The sequence below is a fragment of the Triticum aestivum genome, chromosome 2D, assembly GCF_018294505.1.
Source record: "Triticum aestivum cultivar Chinese Spring chromosome 2D, IWGSC CS RefSeq v2.1, whole genome shotgun sequence".
NCBI classification, from domain to species: Eukaryota; Viridiplantae; Streptophyta; class Magnoliopsida; order Poales; family Poaceae; genus Triticum; species Triticum aestivum.
The window spans coordinates 436,671,264-436,692,431 of NC_057799.1; the positions used below are offsets into that span (position 1 = coordinate 436,671,264).

The 21,168-nt window shown below is 44.6% G+C and overlaps 2 long non-coding RNA genes across 3 annotated transcripts; both read left to right on the forward strand.

The window, feature by feature from the left end:
* The first annotated feature begins 200 nt into the window (after positions 1 to 200).
* Positions 201 to 10,016, forward strand: LOC123053673 (uncharacterized). 2 transcript variants are annotated; one of them, XR_006425748.1, is made up of 4 exons: positions 201 to 484; positions 1,241 to 1,380; positions 9,048 to 9,148; positions 9,639 to 10,016. It is a non-coding gene; the product is annotated as an uncharacterized lncRNA (long non-coding RNA). The 2 variants fall into 2 exon arrangements; XR_006425747.1 differs by lacking the exon at positions 9,048 to 9,148.
* A 7,345-nt stretch (positions 10,017 to 17,361) lies between these two features.
* On the forward strand, positions 17,362 to 17,877 carry LOC123049530 (uncharacterized). The gene is made up of 3 exons (XR_006423595.1): positions 17,362 to 17,417; positions 17,614 to 17,724; positions 17,794 to 17,877. It is a non-coding gene; the product is annotated as an uncharacterized lncRNA (long non-coding RNA).
* The last annotated feature ends 3,291 nt before the right edge of the window (positions 17,878 to 21,168 follow it).

Genomic DNA, 21,168 nt, shown 5'->3' on the forward strand with positions numbered 1-21,168 from the left:
ACCCGACTCTTTAGTTGCGTTGGGCTCGCCGAGATAGTCAAAATGCACTACCTATCTCCTCGAGTCGGACTCCGGGTTCATCTCCTATGATTTATTTCAATCCCATGGCTTATATTATTAGGGAATTTCAAAAATATTCTCTAATTCAGGAAATAGGGAAAAAAAACTGAACCTTATCTCTTACCTCTCCCTCACAATGTGAGCTCTCCTTGTCCATAGGAGGCGTGTTCCACATCTTTCTTCTCTTCCCCAAGCCGAAGGGAAGAAACCCTTTCTCCTCTCTTCTCCAGCCAGCCTACTCCCTCCTCCCTTCCTTCCCCACTCCTCCCCAGGTGCCTCCTTGCTGCACCACGCCCTTCACCACCTCCATGGTTGCCCTTTGATTTAGGGCTTTGAGGAAGAAGGAAAGGAGACAAGAAGAGGGGGAACAAGAAAGCTTCCCCAACTTTTCCCTTCACCAAATCTTTGTGTTTTGACCATAGAGGTGAGGTTCCCCATCATTTATGATCTCTCACCCTCTATTAGTGATGATTCACGGAGTATAGGGTTAGGACTAGAAACCTATGTGAAGGAATTGGGGAAAAAGTTGTTCATGCTGCTGTTTCTGGGCGTTCAGATCTGGAAACCAGCAATTTCGAGTTTCTTTATGGCAAAATTAGGTGGGGGTCATGTGCAATGTTTTGTAGGTATTGTTGCCACAATCGTTTTGAGTGGTCATTCACTCAATTTGGTTCAGCCGTTTAGCCGGGGCGATAAAAACAAGTTGCTGCTCTGTTTCTGCAAAACAGCATTTCTATGGTTTTTGCCCATAGCTTTTCAGGATCTTCGAGGGCTAATAAATTGATGCTATACAATGGGATAGCTACCTGATACCTTGTAGTTCATAGATCAATTTTATTCACTTACTTCCCATGAGTATTGGTCTTGCTATGGAATTCCAAAGGCGGCTACTCATTATTCCTGAATCTGAAAACAGCAGAGATGTTTTTGCTGGTTTTGACCCCCATAACCTCATAATCTGAGGTTCAATAGTTGGAGTTATTTGTAGATGAGTTTCCCATGAATCCATACCCATCTCGTTTGCGTGTTTTAAAGCTTCCTAGCTTGAGCTATGATTTTTTCCGTGAAGGAACAGCAAAGGGTTGCTTCCCGGGAATGCGATTAGCCGCGTTTTTGTGTGTGCTTTACATAGCTTGCTTTGATGCAATCTTTAAAACTTGTATGTATGTCTCTTCAGCAGGTTGCAGCACCAATCCAACGGAGATAGCCTCGCACCACCTCCCTCGCAACGATTGAGGCGAGTACACCGGGCAACAAGGGCTAGATTGCTCCCTTAATGTTATGTTCATGTTCACATTATTCCTTTACATTCATGCAATGGTGAACATACAACTCCCTAGTGTACATTTCAATACACCATACCACTAGTATGTGATAGGGATTGGTTTTTCTTGGTTCTTCTTGATAACAAATCCATCATGAGTGAATCTTCCAAGTTCAAGGAGTGATCCTCACTTCGGGAGTGTATGGTCCTTCGGGTTCGTCCTCATGTTATGGTCCTCTCACTTGGTGAGGGTTGAAAAGGAGTGAGGTGAGATGTCGCCCCTCCTCAGCTTGCCGGCAAAAGCTCAGAGCCTAGTCCTCGGTCTTATTTGGCTGCATCATTTTCTTCATGTTTTCTCATGCCATTCCAAGCATGGAAGATTCGAGTACAATATTTACTTGATCAAGCATGGTTCATATTCATGGTATTACTTGGCCATTTTATTACATGCTTTGTTGTGTACTCGCTGGGTCTTTGGACTCACCCCTCGTGGACTTTGTTCCAGGTACATCACTGTGAGGCTTTGCAAGTATTAGGAAGGGCGTAGCTCCCATGGGTGTCCACTCACACTTTTCATACCCATTCCATCCACCTAGCTGATCATGATAACTCTCATACTTAGTTTATGATCGATTCTTGGTAGCTAGGATCTACTTGAGGTGTATAAACTTTGCCTTGGTTTGTTTCCATGATCACTATGTTGACCTGTCAAGGTGGGTTGGAGTTGACTAGTCCCCACCTTGCACCATGGTGTGTTGGAACGTCTGTTTCCTTTTGCTATGTGTAGCATAATGGTTGGTGGCTTCACCACTTTGCTCTACATGGGTTGTAGGAGCCTGTTGGATGCTTCTGCTTGTGATATTATGAATATATGCTCTGTTTATTCAACTGCCTGTCGTGGATGTCCGACGGTACAAAGGAGGTGCTGCCGGATTTTCCCACAAGCATTGTGTTTTGGTGGTAACATTCCTTCTTACAAGGAGGGGTGTTATAGTTGGTATCAGTTAAGCTCTATCTTTGCTATACATGCGTAAGCATGTATACCAACGAAAGATCCTAGGACCTTTCAAATGCTTGCTTGCTAGATATAATTGTTTACTTGTTAGTGTAAAACAAAATTGACGAGGGCGTCAATTCTGTTGAGATTGGGTGAGATACCCCAATTCTCTTACTAGTATGTTGTCAGGTTCTTTCTAAATAAAAAAATCTTGATTAGAGGGTTAAAAAAACATGACACACTGGTGCACAATAGGAACGATCTCTTTAGTTAGATACTTGCAAGCCTTGTTCTATGTGCATAGATTGCTTGTTGTGTTTTCTAATGCATATTAAGCAGTCTGGTGTTCGAGTAGTACTCGTTTCTGGGTCTCCTGGGTTTATATTTCAATTAATCCAGTGTCAAGTATGAGCTTGTATCTTTACCCGTCCATATTCTACCTTTTTATTTCTTTGGTTGATTGGGTAATCTTCTTGTGTTCCTTAGATGCCTAGGGGTAAAGCTGGTAGAAACCAAGTTCCACCCACTCGGTGGAAAACAGCAGCTGGTGCTAACCCCCAAGGTCGTGGTCGCAGGAGTGCCCAACCTGTAGCTGAGGAGAGTGGTGAGGGATCAGTGGCAGCTAATGATGTTGCTCCGCCACCTCAAGCTGAGTTGCGTGAGTTGATGCAAGAACTCCACACACTTCGACAGCAAGCTCAAGCCCAAGCCACAACTCTTGCACCTGCCAATGCCTAGGGCATGATGAATGAGCCATTTGGCTCAAGACAAGTCAATCCTCTTCTCACTTGGTCTATGGTACACTCTGACACTTTTAATGGGACTGGGACTCCTGTAGTGGCAGCTGATTGGTTGCGCATCATGGAGCAACGCCTTGAGGTCATGCAAGTGCAACCAGCCCAAAAGGTGATGTTTGCTACTATTCAGCTAAAGGGCAATGCAGACATCTGGTGGGAGAATGTTCGTTCCTCTTTACCACCAGAGCATGCCACACCTACTTGGGAGTTCTTTCGAACTCAATTCATTGAGAAGTACTATCCGGCTTCCTATGTAGAGAGGATGGAGAATGCACTAAGCAAGTTAAGGCAAGGAAACAAAACAATACAGGATTATGAAACTGAGTTCAACGATATTATCCGCTTTGTGCCAACAGTGGTTAATAATGATAAAGAGAAGGCAAGGAGGTTCAAGGATGGGCTAGAGCAGCAGTATCGTGTTGTGCTCAGTGCTGCTGTGTCCTCTAGCTTTGCTTCCTTGGTTGAGAATGCCAAAAAGATAGAGTTCGAGCTGCAGAATGGCTCACCTCCTCCAATCATATCTTCCCCACCCGGTGGCCCCAGTAATTTCTCTACTGCGGGTGCCAACCAAAAGCAAGACTATGGTGATAGCGGCAAGTCTAACCGCCACCCAATGAAGAAGTTTAAGAATGTCCAGCCTACCCCCAGCCCTTCAAGCAGAAGTCGCAGAAGGCCTCATCCTCTGTTGGACCGCGTGTGCAATATCGTCCAATGCCTGGGCAAGGGATGATGTGTTTCAAGTGTGGCGAAGGCCATAGAGCTAATGAGTGCAATTGGACCGGTGTGTGCAATGGCTGTCACAAAACTGGTCACATGGAGCGGGTTTGTAAGTTGAACCCTGCTAGCATTATCAAGTGGCAGACTGTGTCTTCCCAACCTGAGTCCTCATCAACGCCCATGTCCTCACATGGGTCTGTCCAAGCAATGAAGAATATTCAAGCTCCTACGTATCAATATGCAACCTGGGGTCCTCCTCCTCAAGGGTACTATTGGCCACCAACTCACACAACGCCACCTAACTACCCAGTACCCCATGCTCCTCCAATCATGCCCTAGATTGGTGCTCCACCTGCACCAGCTTGTCAGAGCTTTTATACCTTGCCTTCATCATCTACTACTGGACGTCCGGATGTCATGATAGGTACTCTACCTGTCAACTCAGTTGAAGCTCTAGTACTATTTGATTCTGGTTACAGTTTCTCATATGTATCGGTAGACTTTGCGAATCGGGCAAACATGTCTAGGCAAGAAATTTCCCTACCAGTGAGGGTTAGTTCTCCAGGGGGACTCCTTTCTTGTAGCACTGTGTGTCCTGGCTGTGATATTTCTATTGAGGATGAAGATTTCACTGCAAATCTGTTCATCCTTCCACTTCAGCCTTTTGATGTAATTCTTGGCATGGATTGGCTACAAGCTTACAGAGCAGTGATCTCTTGCTTTTGGAGAATTATCACCCTTGACTCCCCCTCAGGGAAGGAGTGTGTCTACCAAGCTAGTGCACCTCCACCATCTTTGTCAATGTTGGCCAGTCTCTTTCTAGGCCAGCCATCTCTGAAGAGTGGGATATTGTGGACTCTTCTTAGAAAACCAAGTACCCCACTGTGCCTCCAAAATATAGCAGTAGTGTGCGACTATCCTGATGTCTTCCCGGATGAGCTCCCAGGCATGCCTCCAGAGCGAGACACTGAGTTCTGCATTGAATTGATTCCTGGCACTCAACCTATTTCTATAGCACCATATCGTTTGGCTCGACTCTTCCAGGAAGAGCTCAAGAAGCAAATAGATGACCTTCTCTCTAAAGGACTTATTCGGAAGATTGTTTCTGAATGGGGTGCACCCGTACTCTTCGTTGCTAAGAAAGATGGCAACTGGCGCATGTGTATTGATTACCGTGCCCTCAATCGGGTGACTATAAAGAAATCCACTTCCTCGTATCGAGGACCTTTTTGATCAATTGAAGGGAGCGAAGGTTTTCTCTAAGATCGACCTGCAATCTGGTTATAATTAGATTCGAGTTCGAGAGCAAGATATCAAGAAGACTGCTTTCTCCACTAGGTATGGGCATTATGAGTTTAAGGTCATGTCCTTTGGTCTGACAAATGCCCCAGCTTGTTTCATGGAGACAATGAATAGCATGCTTCACCCTTATCTGGACAACTTTGTGGTCGTATTCATTGATGACATTCTTATTTATTCCAAGACAGAGGAAGATCATGCTCGACATCTCAGAATAGTGCTTGAAACCTTGCGGCAACACAAATTTTATGCCAAGTTGAAGAAGTGTGAGTTCTGGCTTTCAGAAGTTGGCTTTCTAGGCCACGTAATCAACCAACATGGCATATCCGTTGACCCGAGCAAGACCTCCACAGTTGTTAATTGGGCAAGGCCAACCAATGTTAAGGAAGTAAGGAGTTTCCTGGGTTTCGCCGGGTATTATCGGCGGTTTGTAAAGAACTTTTCTACCATTGCCAAGCCAATGACCAAGCTCACACAAGTCAATTCCAAATTCCATTGGGATGAGGATTGTGAAAAGAGTTTTTGTCATCTTAAGGAGCGATTGGTGACTGCCCCGATCTTGTCGCTACCTGAGCCAGGTAAGCGTTTTGCGGTATACTCAGATGCATCCCAACTTGGACTCGGATGTGTGCTCATGTGGGATGACAAGGTTATTGCCTATGCATCCCGACAGTTGAAGCCACATGAGCAGAATTACCCAACCCATGATCTAGAATTGGCAGCAATCGTTCATGCTCTCAAAATCTGGAGGCATCTTCTCTATGGAGAGGTTTGTGACATGTATACAGATCACAAAAGTCTGAAGTACATCTTTACTCAGAAAGAGTTGAATCTAAGACAGAGAAGGTGGTTGGAGCTGATCAAGGGTTAATATCTCACCATCCACTACAAACCCGGCCGGGCCAATGTGGTTGCCGATGCCCTAAGCCGCAATGTAGTGGCTCCTACCGTGGCAGCCCTCTCATCTGAGCTGGAGAGAATGGATATTTCCTTCTGTTATGCGGGCACAACACAAACGGAAATCCAGTTATCCATCAATCTGACATTGTGGAGCGCATTAGGCGAGCACAAGAACAAGATCGTTTGCTAATGCAAGCAGCTAAGCGCGTCCGTGAACGAAGGGTAGGTCCATTCACCATTGATGGAACTGGAGTTGTGCGATTTCATGATCGCCTTTGCATTCCGCAGAGGTCGCAGGTGAAAGATGATATCCTCAAAGAAGCTCATCGCACCCCTTACACAGTTCATCCTGGTGAGACCAAGATGTACGATGATCTAAAGCAAAACTTCTGGTGGAAGCGGATGAAAGTAGACATGTCTAAGTATGTGGCTTCATGTGGCGTTTGCCAACGAGTCAAAGCCGAACACAAAAGCCCTGGTGGGAAGCTTCAACCTTTGGAGGTCCCGCAATGGCCATGGGAAGATATCACCATGGACTTTGTCATTGGCTTGCCACGCACCCCAAGAGGTAAGGATGCCATTTGGGTTGCGGTGGATCGTCTCAGCAAGTCGGCACACTTCATTCAAATTCGTACTACAAACTTAGCTAGTCAATTAGCTCCAATATATACACGTGAGATCATTCGTCTCCATGGTGTGCCTAAAACGATCATCTCTGATCGTGATGCAAAGTTCACCTCCAAATTCTGGGAGAGCTTACAAAATGCCTTGGGTACCGAGATCCGTTTCAGCACAACTTTTCACCCTCAGACCGATGGTCAGTCCGAGCGTACCATTTAAACTCTCAAAGACTTGCTTCGCACAGGTGCCCTATCATGGCAAGGTACATGGGAAGACCACTTGCCTCTTGTGGAATTCGCCTATAACAACAGTTATCATGCAAGTATCAAGGCTGCACCCTTTGAAGTCCTTTATGGCCGAAGGTGTAGGTCACCTCTCTGTTGGGATTCAGTGGGTGAGCGAGCAGTTCTTGGACCGGATTGGGTTCAACAAACAGTTGATCGTGTCGCAGAGATTCGTCAAAACATGCTTACAGCGCAAAGTAGACATAAGAGGTACGCTGATGTCAGACGACAAGCTCTAGAATTTCATGTGGGTGACCAAGTGCTTCTTAAAGTGTCACCAACCAAAGGAATTGTGAGATTTGGCACCAAAGGCAAGCTTAGTCCTCGGTATGTCGGGCCATTTCCTGTGATTGCTCGAGTCGGGAAGCTTTCCTACCGCATAGATTTGCCACAATCAATGCGTGGAGTGCACAATGTTTTCCATGTTTCCATGCTTCGGAAGTATCTTGAAGACTCTGAACATCTTGTTCTTACCGAGCCGGTCACCATTGCACAAGATCTTACACTCGAGTCCTGTCCATTGAAGATTCTTGACGAGTCTGAGCGTGCCTTGAGGCACCGAAAGCTCAAGTATGTGAAGATTCTTTGGACTAATCAAACAGAACGAGAAGCAACCTGGGAACTAGAGTCCCAAATGCGCGAAAAGTACCCAGAATTGTTCTCTGATGGTACGTTCTAACCACTAAAATTCTTTCCTGTTATGTTCTATTCCATGTATGAAGCTTTTCCGGTAGTTTAAGGACAGAAGAACTCGTGGGCGAGTTCTAGTTAAGGTGGTGAGACTGTAACCCCTGGTTCCTAATAATCGATTTTTTCCATAAATCGTGCTTTCGGACTCTCTTTATCCATGTTTACTTGGTCCATCAATTCATAAACCCGACTCTTTAGTTGCGTTGGGCTCGCCGAGATAGTCGAAATGCACTACCTATCTCCTCGAGTCGGACTCCGGGTTCATCTCCTATGATTTATTTCAATCCCATGGCTTATATTATTAGGAAATTTCAAAAATATTCTCTAATTCAGGAAATAGGAAAAAAAACTGAACCTTATCTCTTACCTCTCCCTCACAATGTGAGCTCTCCTTGTCCATAGGAGGCGTGTTCCACATCTTTCTTCTCTTCCCCAAGCCGAAGGGAAGAAACCCTTTCTCCTCTCTTCTCCAGCCATCCTACTCCCTCCTCCCTCCCTTCCCCACTCCTCCCCAGGTGCCTCCTTGCTGCACCACGCCCTTCACCACCTCCATGGTTGCCCTTTGATTTAGGGCTTTGAGGAAGAAGGAAAGGAGACAAGAAGAGGGGGAACAAGAAAGCTTCCCCAACTTTTCCCTTCACCAAATCTTTGTGTTTTGACCATAGAGGTGAGGTTCCCTATCATTTATGATCTCTCACTCTATTACTGATGATTCATGGAGTATAGGGTTAGGACTAGAAACCTATGTGAAGGAATTGGGGGAAAAGTTGTTCATGCTGCTGTTTCTGGGCGTTCAGATCTGGAAACCAGCAATTTCGAGTTTCTTTATGGACAAATTAGGTGGGGGTCATGTGGAATGTTTTGTAGGTATTGTTCCCATGATCGTTTTGAGTGGTCATTCACTCAATTTGGTTCAGCCGTTTAGCCGGGGCGATAAAAACAAGTTGTTGCTCTGTTTCTGCAAAACAGCATTTCTATGGTTTTTGCCCATAGCTTTTCAGGATCTTCGAGGGCTGATAAATTGATGCTATACAATGGTATAGCTACTTGATGCCTTTTAGTTCATAGATCAATTTTATTTACTTACTTCCCATGAGTATTGCTCTTGCTATGGAATTCCAAAGGCGGCTACTCATTATTCCTGAATCTGAAAACAGCAGAGATGTTTTTGCTGGTTTTGACCCCCATAACCTCATAATCTGAGGTTCAATAGTTGGAGTTATTTGTAGATGAGTTTCCCATGAATCCATAGCCATCTCGTTTGCATGTTTTAAAGCTTCCTAGCTTGAGCTATGATTTTTTCCGTGAAGGGACAGCAAAGGGTTGCTTCCCGGGAATGCGATTAGGCGTGTTTTTGTGTGTGCTTTACATAGCTTGCTTTGATGCAATCTTTAAAACTTGTGTGTATGTCTCTTCAGCAGGTTGCAGCACCAATCCACCGGAGATAGCCTCGCACCACCTCCCTCGCAACGATTGAGGCGAGTACACCGGGCAACAAGGGCTAGATTGCTCCCTTAATGTTATGTTCATGTTCACATTATTCCTTTACATTCATGCAATGGTGAACATACACCTCCCTAGTGTACATTTCAATACACCATACCACTAGTATGTGATAGGGATTGGTTTTTCTTGGTTCTTCTTGATAACAAATCCATCATGAGTGAATCTTCCAAGTTCAAGGAGTGATCCTCGCTTCGCGAGTGTATGGTCCTTCGGGTCCGTCCTCATGTTATGGTCCTCTCACTTGGTGAGGGTTGAAAAGGAGTGAGGTGAGACGTCACCCCTCCTCAGCTTGCTGGCCAAAGCTCTGAGCCTAGTCCTTGGCCTTATTTGGCTGCATCATTTTCTTCATGTTTTCTCATGCCATTCCAAGCATGGAAGATTCGAGTACAATATTTACTTGATCAAGCATGGTTCATATTCATGGTATTACTTGCCATTTTATTACATGCTTTGTTGTGTACTCGCTGAGTCTTTGGACTCACCCCTCGCGGACTTTGTTTCAGGTACATCACCGTGAGGCTTTGCAAGTATTAGGAAGGGCGTAGCTCCCATGGGTGTCCACTCACACTTTTCATACCCATTCCATCCACCTAGCTGATCATGGTAACTCTCATACTTAGTTCATGATTCTTGGTAGCTAGGATCTACTTGAGGTGTATAAACTTTGCCTTGGTTTGTTTCCATGATCAATATGTTGACCTGTCAAGGTGGGTTGGAGTTGACTAGTCCCCACCTTGCACCATGGTGTGTTGGAACGTATGTTTCCTTTTGCTATGTGTAGCATAACGGTTGGTGGCTTCACCACTTTGCTCTACATGGGTTGTAGGAGCCTGTTGGATGCTTCTGCTTGTGATATTATGAATATATGCTCTGTTTATTCAACTGCCTGTCGTGGATGTCCGACGGTACAAAGGAGGTGCTGCCAGATTTTCCCACAAGCATTGTGTTTTGGTGGTAACATTGCTTCTTACAAGGAGGGGTGTTATACAAAACTTGTGCCAAACTTTACCTTTTTTTTCCACGGGGTCGTGAGAGCACGCCACAGGCGCACATCGATTTTGATGATGTCCGAACTCCATCTGAATTTCCTGTAATTAAAATACCAACTAGGCCTACGCCAGTGGTCGCTCCTCGCGGCCGAAATGTTTGAAACTTCTCCCTGCTTCTCGAACAAACGGATGAAAACTCACAAAGCGACGCACAAATTATCTGTACACCTTTGCTAGGCTGATAATAAGGGGGTATCATAGCTAGTATCATGCATAACAACTAGGCAATTTTGATGAGCTGTCATAGAATTAATTAAATGAAGAAAGAGAGGGTTAAGTATCATATCATGAAACCGTATCATAATAAATGCTATGCTACTGTATGTGTACCATATAAATAAAGTACTACATATGATACTAGCTATTCTATGATACTAAGAATTAGAGCAAGTACACAATAGAGTGACATAATTAAGACTAGCCACAATGGGTAGTAACATAGAATGTTACTAGTCTATGTTACTACTTCTATAGTGGGGAGTAACATATGTGTAGTAACATGCAACACTTCATTTATTAGGCTATAGACACATCTTGTCTTGAGATGTGTGATGTTACTCATACTACTAGTAAGACTAGCCACAATGGGTAGTAACATAGACTAGTAACATGCCCATGTTACTAGTCTATGTTACTACCTTTATAGTGGGGAGTAACATATGTGTGTGGTAACATGCAACACTTCATTTATTAGGTTATAGACACATCTTGCCTTGATATATATACATGTGTGATGTTACTCATATTAGTAGTAACTAGCTATGTTGCCACATCATCTATTTAACCTAGATATGTGTGATGTAACTACCTATATGTTACTCCCACAGTGGGAGTAACATATAGGTAGTTACATCACACATATCTAGGAATAGATGATGTGGCAAGCAATAAATGAAGAAATGGAGGAAAATGATAACATAGCTAGTTACTAGATAGTAGTATGAGTAACAACACACACATATCAAGGCAAAATGAGTCTATAGCCTAATAAATGAAGTGTTGCATGTTACCACACATATGTTACTCCCCACTATAGAGGTAGTAACGTAGACTAGTAACATGTGCATGTTACTAGTCTATGTTATTACCCATTGTGGCCAGTCTAACTAGCTATGTTACCACTTTCCTCTTTTTCTTCATTTATTGCTTGCCACATCATCTATTTTATCTAGATACGTGTGATGTTACTACCCATGTTACTCCCACTGTGGGTAGTCTAAGCAGGCTATAAGGAATAGAATAATATATATGTGCTTATTAGTTGGAGGAAAGAGAAGAGAAGCGGGCTCTTGGTTAGTAGAGCCAGCTGCGACACGAGACCCAAGACACTTTGTGAGGATGTAAGGTGGGCCAACTATTGATAAACTAGTACGTATATAAAACTTATTATTATACATGCCCGCTAAGAGGTTGGTTGTATATGACATGGCAACTTCTTATAGCCGACCCTTGGCTGTATTATTAACCATGCTCTTAGTGAGGTAGCTAGTATATCATAGACGACTAGCTAATATGATGTGGCACACAATTAAATGAGGAAAGAGAGGATGTGGTATCATATCATGATACCATGTTATATTAAATGTTGTACTACTACTTTGTGTGATGCATGACAATTAGTAAGGCAACCTAAGATGCTAACTTATGATAAGCCTATAATTTGGAGATAAGCCTATAAACCGGAAAGGAGGGAGTATATATGCATGATACTAGTATATGATCGGCAATACCTCTGTAATGCGCGCATGCATATATAGTATCGTAAGTTAGTATCTTAGGTTCCTTATTAATTAATTGCCATGCATGACACAAAGTAGTACAACATTTAATATGATATGGTATCATGATATGATACTACACCCTCTCTTTCATCATTTAACTGTGTGCCATCATCCAAAAAGTCTAGTTGGCATGCATCGTACCGCTTGATACTCCCATATTACGACCAGCCTTATTAGGGTGGCCATAGTGGGGGTATCATAGCCGGTATCATGCACTCGGGAATAGAAAATATGATGATGTGGCAAAGAAGCAGTAACATATGTAGATACCGTAACATATATATATATATAATAAATGCTATACTACTTTGTGTCATGCATGGCCATAAATACGGTCATCTATGATATGTACTACTCTATGATACTATATATGCACTATGAAGGTATGTACGTAGTATCATACACTAGTATCATATGCATGATACTATATATATATATATAATATGATACTCCCCACTATATAAGGCTGGCCATAGAGGTGGTATCATAGCCGACGATGTCATGCACTCGGAAATAGCAAGTATGCTGATGTGGCAAAGAATTAAATATATATAAAGAGGGTTAGAGTAACATATAGGTAGATACCGTATCATGTTAAATGCGATGCTAATTTGTGTCATGCATGGCAATAAATATGATCTATATATGATACAATACTCTATGTATTATACTATGCGCTATAATTAATTAAAGGTAGTATCATACACTAGTATCATATGTACTGTATATTCATGATACTAGTATATGACACTCTCCACTATACTCGTGATTTCTTACCATGGAAAAAATTGGAGACGAAACGATGAACTCATGTTTTCATTCGAACAAAAATATGATGTTAGGTAATGTAAATGTATTCAAAGAGCACACGGTTCACTCACAAAAGCTGTGTGTCCACTAAACCGTGCCCGATGCACCCCCCACCCCTCTGCCACGCGCGTGATCTGAGTCGTGCTTTCTGATTGGCCAGAACCCAAACCCCACGGATTGTACGTCTGCACCATTGGATTCTCCTTGATCAAACAGCGATCCTCATCCCTTTCGACAACACATGTACATGTTTTCAAATAGCCCCTCCAAAAAATGTTTTCAAATAGCACATGGTTCACACACGAAAGCCGTGTGCCTACCAAACCGTGGCCGATGCCCCCCTCGCCGCGCGCACGATCTGAGTCGTGCGTTCTGATTGGCCAGAACCTAAACCCCACGGATCATACGTCTGCACCATTGGATGCTCCCAGATTGAACGGCAATCCTCATCCCTTTTGACAAGAAATGCAGTCCGGCTAGGAATTGATTTATATGCCAACATGCACGGTAAATGCCAAAAAATGTCTTACATATAGCACACGAGACCTGAAATGCGCGAGCAAATCAAACCCGTGGTAAAATTGTGATTGGTTTACGTGGGAAAAATTTAGAAGTGAAATGATGAACTCACGTCTTCATTTCAAACGAAATTATTCTGTTTGTGCACTCGAGCGCTTAGAGGCAACCGTTTCCATAGGCCTTTCCGCGCGCGCGATGACCGGGGATATTTTTCACCCTTTTCACCTAGGCCGCCAACACCCGGAGTCCCCAACACCCCCACCGTTCGCCCGCATTTCACTCAACTAGTCCACCCAATCTCCTTTGCCAGCTCCCCCCCTCCCCCAGATCCACAGCAAAACCCTCTCCAGCGCCGCCGTGCTCACCTCGGCCGTGTGCCCGCTCTTCGGCGTCAAGCCTACCTCCACTGCCATTCCCAATATGTGGCGGCCCGCGCCTCGCCATCTTCGTTTGCTCGCCAGCCACCCTCGAGCATATAGATGCAGTAACCCCCGCCTCTCCTGTGGCCCAGCCAGGTTTGCATTAAGAAGCCTGTTAGTTACTGCTCTCCATCACGGTGAGGCATATTTCCTTGCAATCCCTCTTCCAATTTCGTTCCACATGTTCCCAAATTGTCTATAAAATAACGGAGAGCGTATATATGTTCATTATCTACCTTCCTCACTACATATAAGATGTATTTGTTCCAATAAGTTAGTGCCTATTTACTGATTGCGGGCGCCCGAGTCACACAAACTTAACAAATTAGCCGTACATTTTCTAAATTATTGCATGGCATGTTTAGAAAGCTTGATACCAAGTTGTTAGTTTTATGCTTATCCTCCTTTCTTGAGTTTCGCATGTGTTCTCTGTAGATGCCGAGTAGCAATGACAACACTCATTCAGGCCATGTATCTTCATCTGATTCGGACAACCCTATGTCTTCAACAGATTGTGAGGGATCAAGTAGTCTTGAAGGGATAGAGCTGCAGCAATTACCCTTCCGGTCAGGACACGGAGGAACGCTCCAAGGAAGCCCACACACCAGCCTAAAGGTGTATATGAAGTAACCGAGATTGATTTAAAGTCCTGGGCTCCAACTAAACGAGATAAAGCACGCATGAGGTTCAGGAGTGTGTGTGGATTTGTTGGCAGGGCAAGGCTCAACATTAATCTGCCGGGGTTTCGGAAGGCTGACACAGAAACACGGCGAAGGATAGTCCAGGAGATCATGGATCACTTCAACGTTCTAGAGCAATGGAGAATGTAGGTGGAACACGCTGCATTGAAGAAGGCTAGGGATGCTTGGAGAAACTGGAAGCACGTGCTGTACAAGAAGTACTTGAGTGAAGGTAAGGACCCAATCCCCGCATACCCCCAAATTACAAAGGCAGACTAGGCAGAATTCAAAAGGGTCAGGGCAACTTCAGAGTTTGCTGAGAAGAGTTTCAAGCAATCGAAACTTCAGAAGAAGAACATATATACACCCCCACCGTATGGGTGTGGCAGGATACGACATGAAACTGATATGGGAAAATGAGGACAAAGAAGCAGCAGCGACGGGTGGGAATCCGGCCTTTAGTGAAATCAAGGGCGAACGCGCCAGAGACTACTTGCAGGCACATGCAAAGAGGCGTGATGACGGAACTTATTACTTTGAAAACGCACGTGACGCCAAACTGTATGAAGTGATGGTAGAGGCTTCCAAGATCCCTGGAAGGTTCTAAAGGAACTCAGGGCCATGTGACATTCTGTCCATTGCTCTGGACACAAAAGAGCCCCCTGGCCGTGCAAGGGGTATAGGTGTTAATGTCCCGCACAAGAGGGCTTTCACACTCAGCAAAGAAGAGAGGCTCAACATGAAAAAAGCGAGGAGTGAAATGAAGCAGAATGCATTGTATGAAAAGTTGAAGAAGGAGATTTATCCGGCTGTTCGAAAGGATGTTGAGGAGTCAATGATGATGATGCAGAAGACTCTAACACTGACAGATAGCTAGCAGATGGGAGGGGAGGCGGGCATGGAGGATGCTGCTTATTGTGCGACAACACTGCACAAGAGTAGCTGGCATCAGCTAACCCCAGCGACACTCAGACTGCAGCTGCTCGTGATGATGCTATATTTGATCTATCTGGAATGAAAGACATACTGAAGGGCGTGCTTACACATCATGAAGATACATTAAAATGTGCAACATCCTGGGTTTGCCCACCCTTCTTGGAAGATGCCCTCTTCTTGGACAATGTGCCATTGAAGCCGGGCTGTGTGAAGTGCTATGTGACTGAAGTAAAGCCTAGATTCAATGAATTTGCCCTGAAGATTGTCCTAGGAGACTTCGATGAGCAAAGGACCTTGGGAGAAACACTGTTACATCACATCCAGTGGCCACGAAAGTAAATAGAGTTCATCGATGTGATTCCTGAAGCCCCGCAAAGAGCAACCACTGTCGCCCCTCAATCGATGACGCTCTCCTTGCCACAGCAGCTCTCGCGGGCTGATGCATCAACCTGTGATCAGCCGGACTGACTTTGTGGCGTACAGGCCATGTCATCCTCCGCCCCAAAGCAGCCAGTGACAAGGCCTACAACTGCTGATGACGCACCACCGGTTCAGATGCCGGCCGCTGAAGCAGCGGGGGGAGACCCAGCTGCAGCACATGCTCAGCAGACCAACCTGGTGGAACAGACTGCTAAGCAGTCTGATGCTTCGGAACCGCCTGCTAAGCAGTTTGTAGGTCCAGAACCGACTGCTCATCAGTCCGTCTGTCCGCAGGCGCGTGATCAACATACCAATGCGTCAACACTTCCTACTCAGCAAACCAACACATTGGCACGGCCTCCTCAGCACACCGACAAGTGGGCACCACCTGCGCAGAAACCCGACATAGCTTCAACGCATGGTCAGCAGTTCGATGCCTCTGCTCCTATAGCCCAGCAGTCCGTCACAGCAGCACTGCCAGCTCAGCGGTTCGTCATATATAAACCGTCTGCTAAGCAATCCGTCCAAGCTTCACCGTCTGCTCGGCAGTCTACCTTGCAGGCAACCAGACGTTCTGCCAGAAATGCTTCAAGTACTAAGAAGGACGTGGCCAAAAAGGCTACACCCACGACCACGAGGAAGCGCGGCGGGAGAGTGAAGAGGAAAGAGAACGATTGCCTCTTACTTAAAGCACTCATCGCCCAGAACCAAATTAACAGCAGCTTGTTCGAATCGGGGAGTAATATTATTTCTGACGCCGTGGGTGATGAAGAAGTACATTTGTTGCTTCCTAAAAATAAAGCAGTCATACTTGAAGCACGCAATTACGTGCATGGCCAGCCATTTCTTGTTGGCGAATACTTTGATGAGTGCAGCTCCAGTTGCCGCGAGTTACATGAATATTGCATGGATCAAATGTCAGAAGGTCATCATGCTTTGCTAGTCCACTACAATAGAGATCATTTCCGACACGATGCTGGTTCCATCAATGTGAGTTCCGAGGACTTACATCTCTTCTTCAAGTTCAACGTGCTCGATGCATGATTTTGTAAGTACTTAACAAACTCTGATCAACTTCTCCATACAAGGCTGTAAATGATAAACAACTAACTGCATTTTATTCCTCTCAGGGGATTGAACGCGCAGAGAAGAAAAATGCAGAGTGTGTATTTCATAGATCCTGCATTAGCAAATGGCACACCATTAGATGGTAAGGACCGACGAGACTGAGCCGTTAACATGGTCCTCCATATCTTCGAAAACACGTCCCATGCAGAATCATTTCTCTGGTCATATCATGAACGGTAAGTCAAGTAAACAACCACGCATACACTGATTGTCTTTCAGATTTCGACATCATTCGTAAGTTCATGGCTTTCTTAATAAGTAGCAATCACTGGATATTGGTATTCATTGTTCCAAACAAGAACACACTTTACTACAACGATTCTCCTAGAGTCAACAAACGCTCAGGATCTGACGCATGTTCAGCAATTCTTGGATATGTATTCAATTCTATGATGTTGAAATTAATTTGTATTCTATTTGGTTCAATAATTCATGTTGTCAGAATTCATCATCATTTGCAGTGTGCTCGCATTGTGGAAAACTAAACCAAGGAACCTGTTCAAAACGGAACAACCCGTGCAGCACGAGATCGTTTCTCCGGTAACACACCGAAATCCATTATTTTCGGAAAATTTATCCAATAGTCTGCAAATACCTTTCCTTACGCTAGTCAAATGTTCAAGCTTCTAAATAAACCTTTTTCTATTTTGTCCAAAGAAAAAATAATACATCTAACACCGGTTAGGTTGTTCCTAACAGGACAAATACATGACTAATTTTGTACAAAAAATTTCAGTGTCCTCAGCAAGAAGCAGGGACCAACCTTTGTGGATACTATGTTTGCAGACACATGATCTCCATCTGCAAATCTACTGATAGTTATGACGATCCTCGCAAATTAGTACCAGTAAGTCTATCTTAATTAATATCTTCTACTCCACTCATATGGCACATTCTAATCTTAAAAATATTGCAGCTCATCTTAAAACCGAGGACCCCTGAATCGCTCCCGGCTGGTGAATTGCTGATGGTTCAGAGATTTATCAGCGACTTCTTCCTGGATCACTACATCAATCCCACTGGTGCTAATGAAGATTTCAGCATGCGTTCTCCTGAAACATTGAGTAAGAGTTAGCCGCTAAACATATAACGCATGGATCCATTGTTTTCCATCTGTTGAGGTCTTCGTATTTCGTACACTATGATTAATTATGTAGTGCATATATGTGTGGACAAATCATTGGAATTTAGCTACCATATGTTCAATTGCAATTGTTGCGAAATCTGATGAATGTTCTTCCTGTGGACACTATTTGTTCAATTGAATATTGTGGCGAATTTGCTTTTTGCGTGCCGATTCAAAATGGGATATTTTTGTTTATTTGTTCAATTGAATATTGTGGCGAATTTGCTTTTTGCGTGCCGATTCAAAATGGGATATTTTTGTTTTAACTTGGCAATTGCTCCGCACACAGTTTAACTAAATGAGTGTGTGCGATCGACATCGGAAAGCATACGTCAATCATAGAGGAACCGTCGGTGATACACAGCAGATCACAAACGATTTGCAGCGCTACTATGTGTGCGTACGTTCTCCGGAACCGTTTGTGATATCGTGTTATCGCACACGAGAACTGGGAGTAAACCATGCCCAATGCAAAATACAATCACAGTCGTAATTTTTTCAGGAAACGTGTGGGATCCCAAACAAAAAGCACACGTCACTCTTGCGCCAACCGTTGGTGATACCCAACAAATCACAAACGGTCTGCAGCACTTGTATGTGTGCGAAGGGGCTCCTGAACCGTTTGTGATAGAACATTATCGCAGACGGTAATTGTTGGAAAACGTGTGCGATGGAGTCTAGCATGGCAGACGGGTTATGCAGAAAACTTGTGTGCGATGGGGCACAAATCACACACAGTTCATATGTTGGCCCATGTGCCTTACATACTGTTTCCCAAATGGTTCGTTATGACAGACCGTATGGTTTCACTGCGTCATTAGAAACGCTTAATCATCGATACCACACGTGCGGAAGAATTTAGTGTGTGCTGCATCGCACATGATTACATTTTGGAAGGCCTCTGGATCACTGTTCCATATCCCTGACGGTTTCTGGGTCGTGTGGGAAGGACACCCTATCGCACACAATCACTTGGCGACGGTTCCAAATGTCATCGCGAAAAGGGGTTGAAAACCGTTTGTTTAGAACCGACGCGCACCAGTGTATCCTCACCAGCTTTTGATGTAATATATGGCATGATTAGATGTAAGTTTGAACTATTTATCATATCAGCAGGGCTTGTTTGATGATTCTTGGTGTTAGTAGGCTAGCTACTGTGCCATCTATAGTACTTGCAAAACACTAACCGAAGAGAAACGTTGGGGCTGATGAGCTCGTGGTACGCTTATACTTATCCGTCGTCGATCGGCCAATAGCCCAAGCTCCTAAAATTTTAGGTTTAGCGATCGATCAGACAATAGTCGACACGGATACATTCAGGCCTCATTTGGTTCATAGGGTAGGAAAATCATAGCAAAAGTACAGAGACATACAACACAAAATCATAGCAGTACAGAGACGTACTCCCTCCGTTCCCAAATAGATGACTCAACTTTGTACTACTAACTTTGAAACGGAGGGAGTACAAATCCTAGGCGGGCTAGTTTGGCCTAGTGGGTTTCAGTGATATGACGTGGTACAGTGCCGTCCAGTCTTCGCGTGTGGTAGCAGTATTGTGGGTACAGTAAGTTTTCTTAAAGAAGTGGGATTCAACGAAGTCATGAAGGTTCCTTCGTCCGACCAACCTACAGTGGGAAAGGTTGGGCCTACGCTATGACCGGGGTGGACCAAGATAATTTTGTGCATGGCAGGTGGACCAGGATGGTCGACGTCCCACATGTCGGCGAATGGAAAGTATTCTCTCCGATATAGAGGACGAGCAATGAGTATTCATTGTTTATTTTTGATGAAAGCTATTGTCTCCACTGTTACGACGGAGGAGTGTGAAACACGGCAGCCTGGTGAACTTGGCATGTGCACCACTCCCTCCTTCCTCATGTAATACTACCATAGTGTTGACTATAAGGTTGGCAATAAAGGTTACAACTTTTTCGCACTTTCTCTCTATCTATTTCCTCTCAAATGTTTATTTACCTTTCTTTTTTTAGACACAATTGTTTTTTTATGCCTCTTTTTTTAGAATTAGTTTTTTAATACCTAGGAGCACGTGTAGAGACGGGCTCTTGCAGAGCCCACTCCTTGACTTTGTCAATGCCTCTCTCTCCTCCACATAAGTGGGCTTATAGGCCAGTATTTTACTGGTACTACTTGCTATGAATGCGGGCAGCTGGCGTCTGAGGGGGGAGCGCGCGCGGGGAGGTGGGGGGGTTCTGGTGGGCCAGGGCGGTCAGAAGCGGGCTTGGAAGCGGTCTGGACTCCCGCATGGCCCACCTCACATTATCACCATATATTTCTTGGAGTCCGTGCGCGGCGGGCGGGCGATCTCTTCTCCCTCCCCAGTCTCTCTCTTCTCAGCCGACGCCCGCCGAGCGATTAGATTTCGGCTATCAACGGTTTATTCAAATGCAGTCCCACATGTCAGTGACATTGCAAGACAATGCGTGCCCTTCTGGTGAGCGGCGTGCGAGCCGGACTGTCGGGGGTGCGACGCGTATGAGTCGTAAGTGTGCCGCCTTTTCTTTTGAACTTGCAAAGCGTAACATTTTCGTGCGATCGATCGATAGAAATCCAGAACAAAATGACGAGGGCGGTGCTTTCCCGCGCGTTAGGCGGGCTAGTTTGAGTGATATGACGTGCTACAGTGCCGTCCACTTGCTCCATTTTTATGTAAGCAAGAGTTTACACTCCTACGTGGGAGGAGTGCGAAACGCGGCGGATCTGATTTTGATTGAGGGATAACTGTTCCCTGCCAAATAATGGAGCACTGTTAGCGATTATAGCATGATAGTTAGGGCATGTCCAGCACTGGCCCACAAATTTACACCGGCATCTATCTGAGGACACTGATGGATGCCATCCAATGCTGCCTGCATACCTTTTGACAACAATATGAACTAACCGGATGAAATTCGTGCAAACAAAGCAAATTTCAAATTAACTGGATGAAATTCATTACATTTTGAAAACTTTTCCTACAAATTGGACAAAATTCGTTACATATTTCGCACAAACTGTACTAAAACCTATTGTAAACCTAATCTAAACGATCGCCGGCGCCCGACCACCATGTCCGACCATGAACCCGAGAAAGCCGGCCATTGCCTTTGCCTCCTCCTCATCCGCCTCGATAACCTCCTCCTCCGGAGCACAAGATTCTGAAGATTT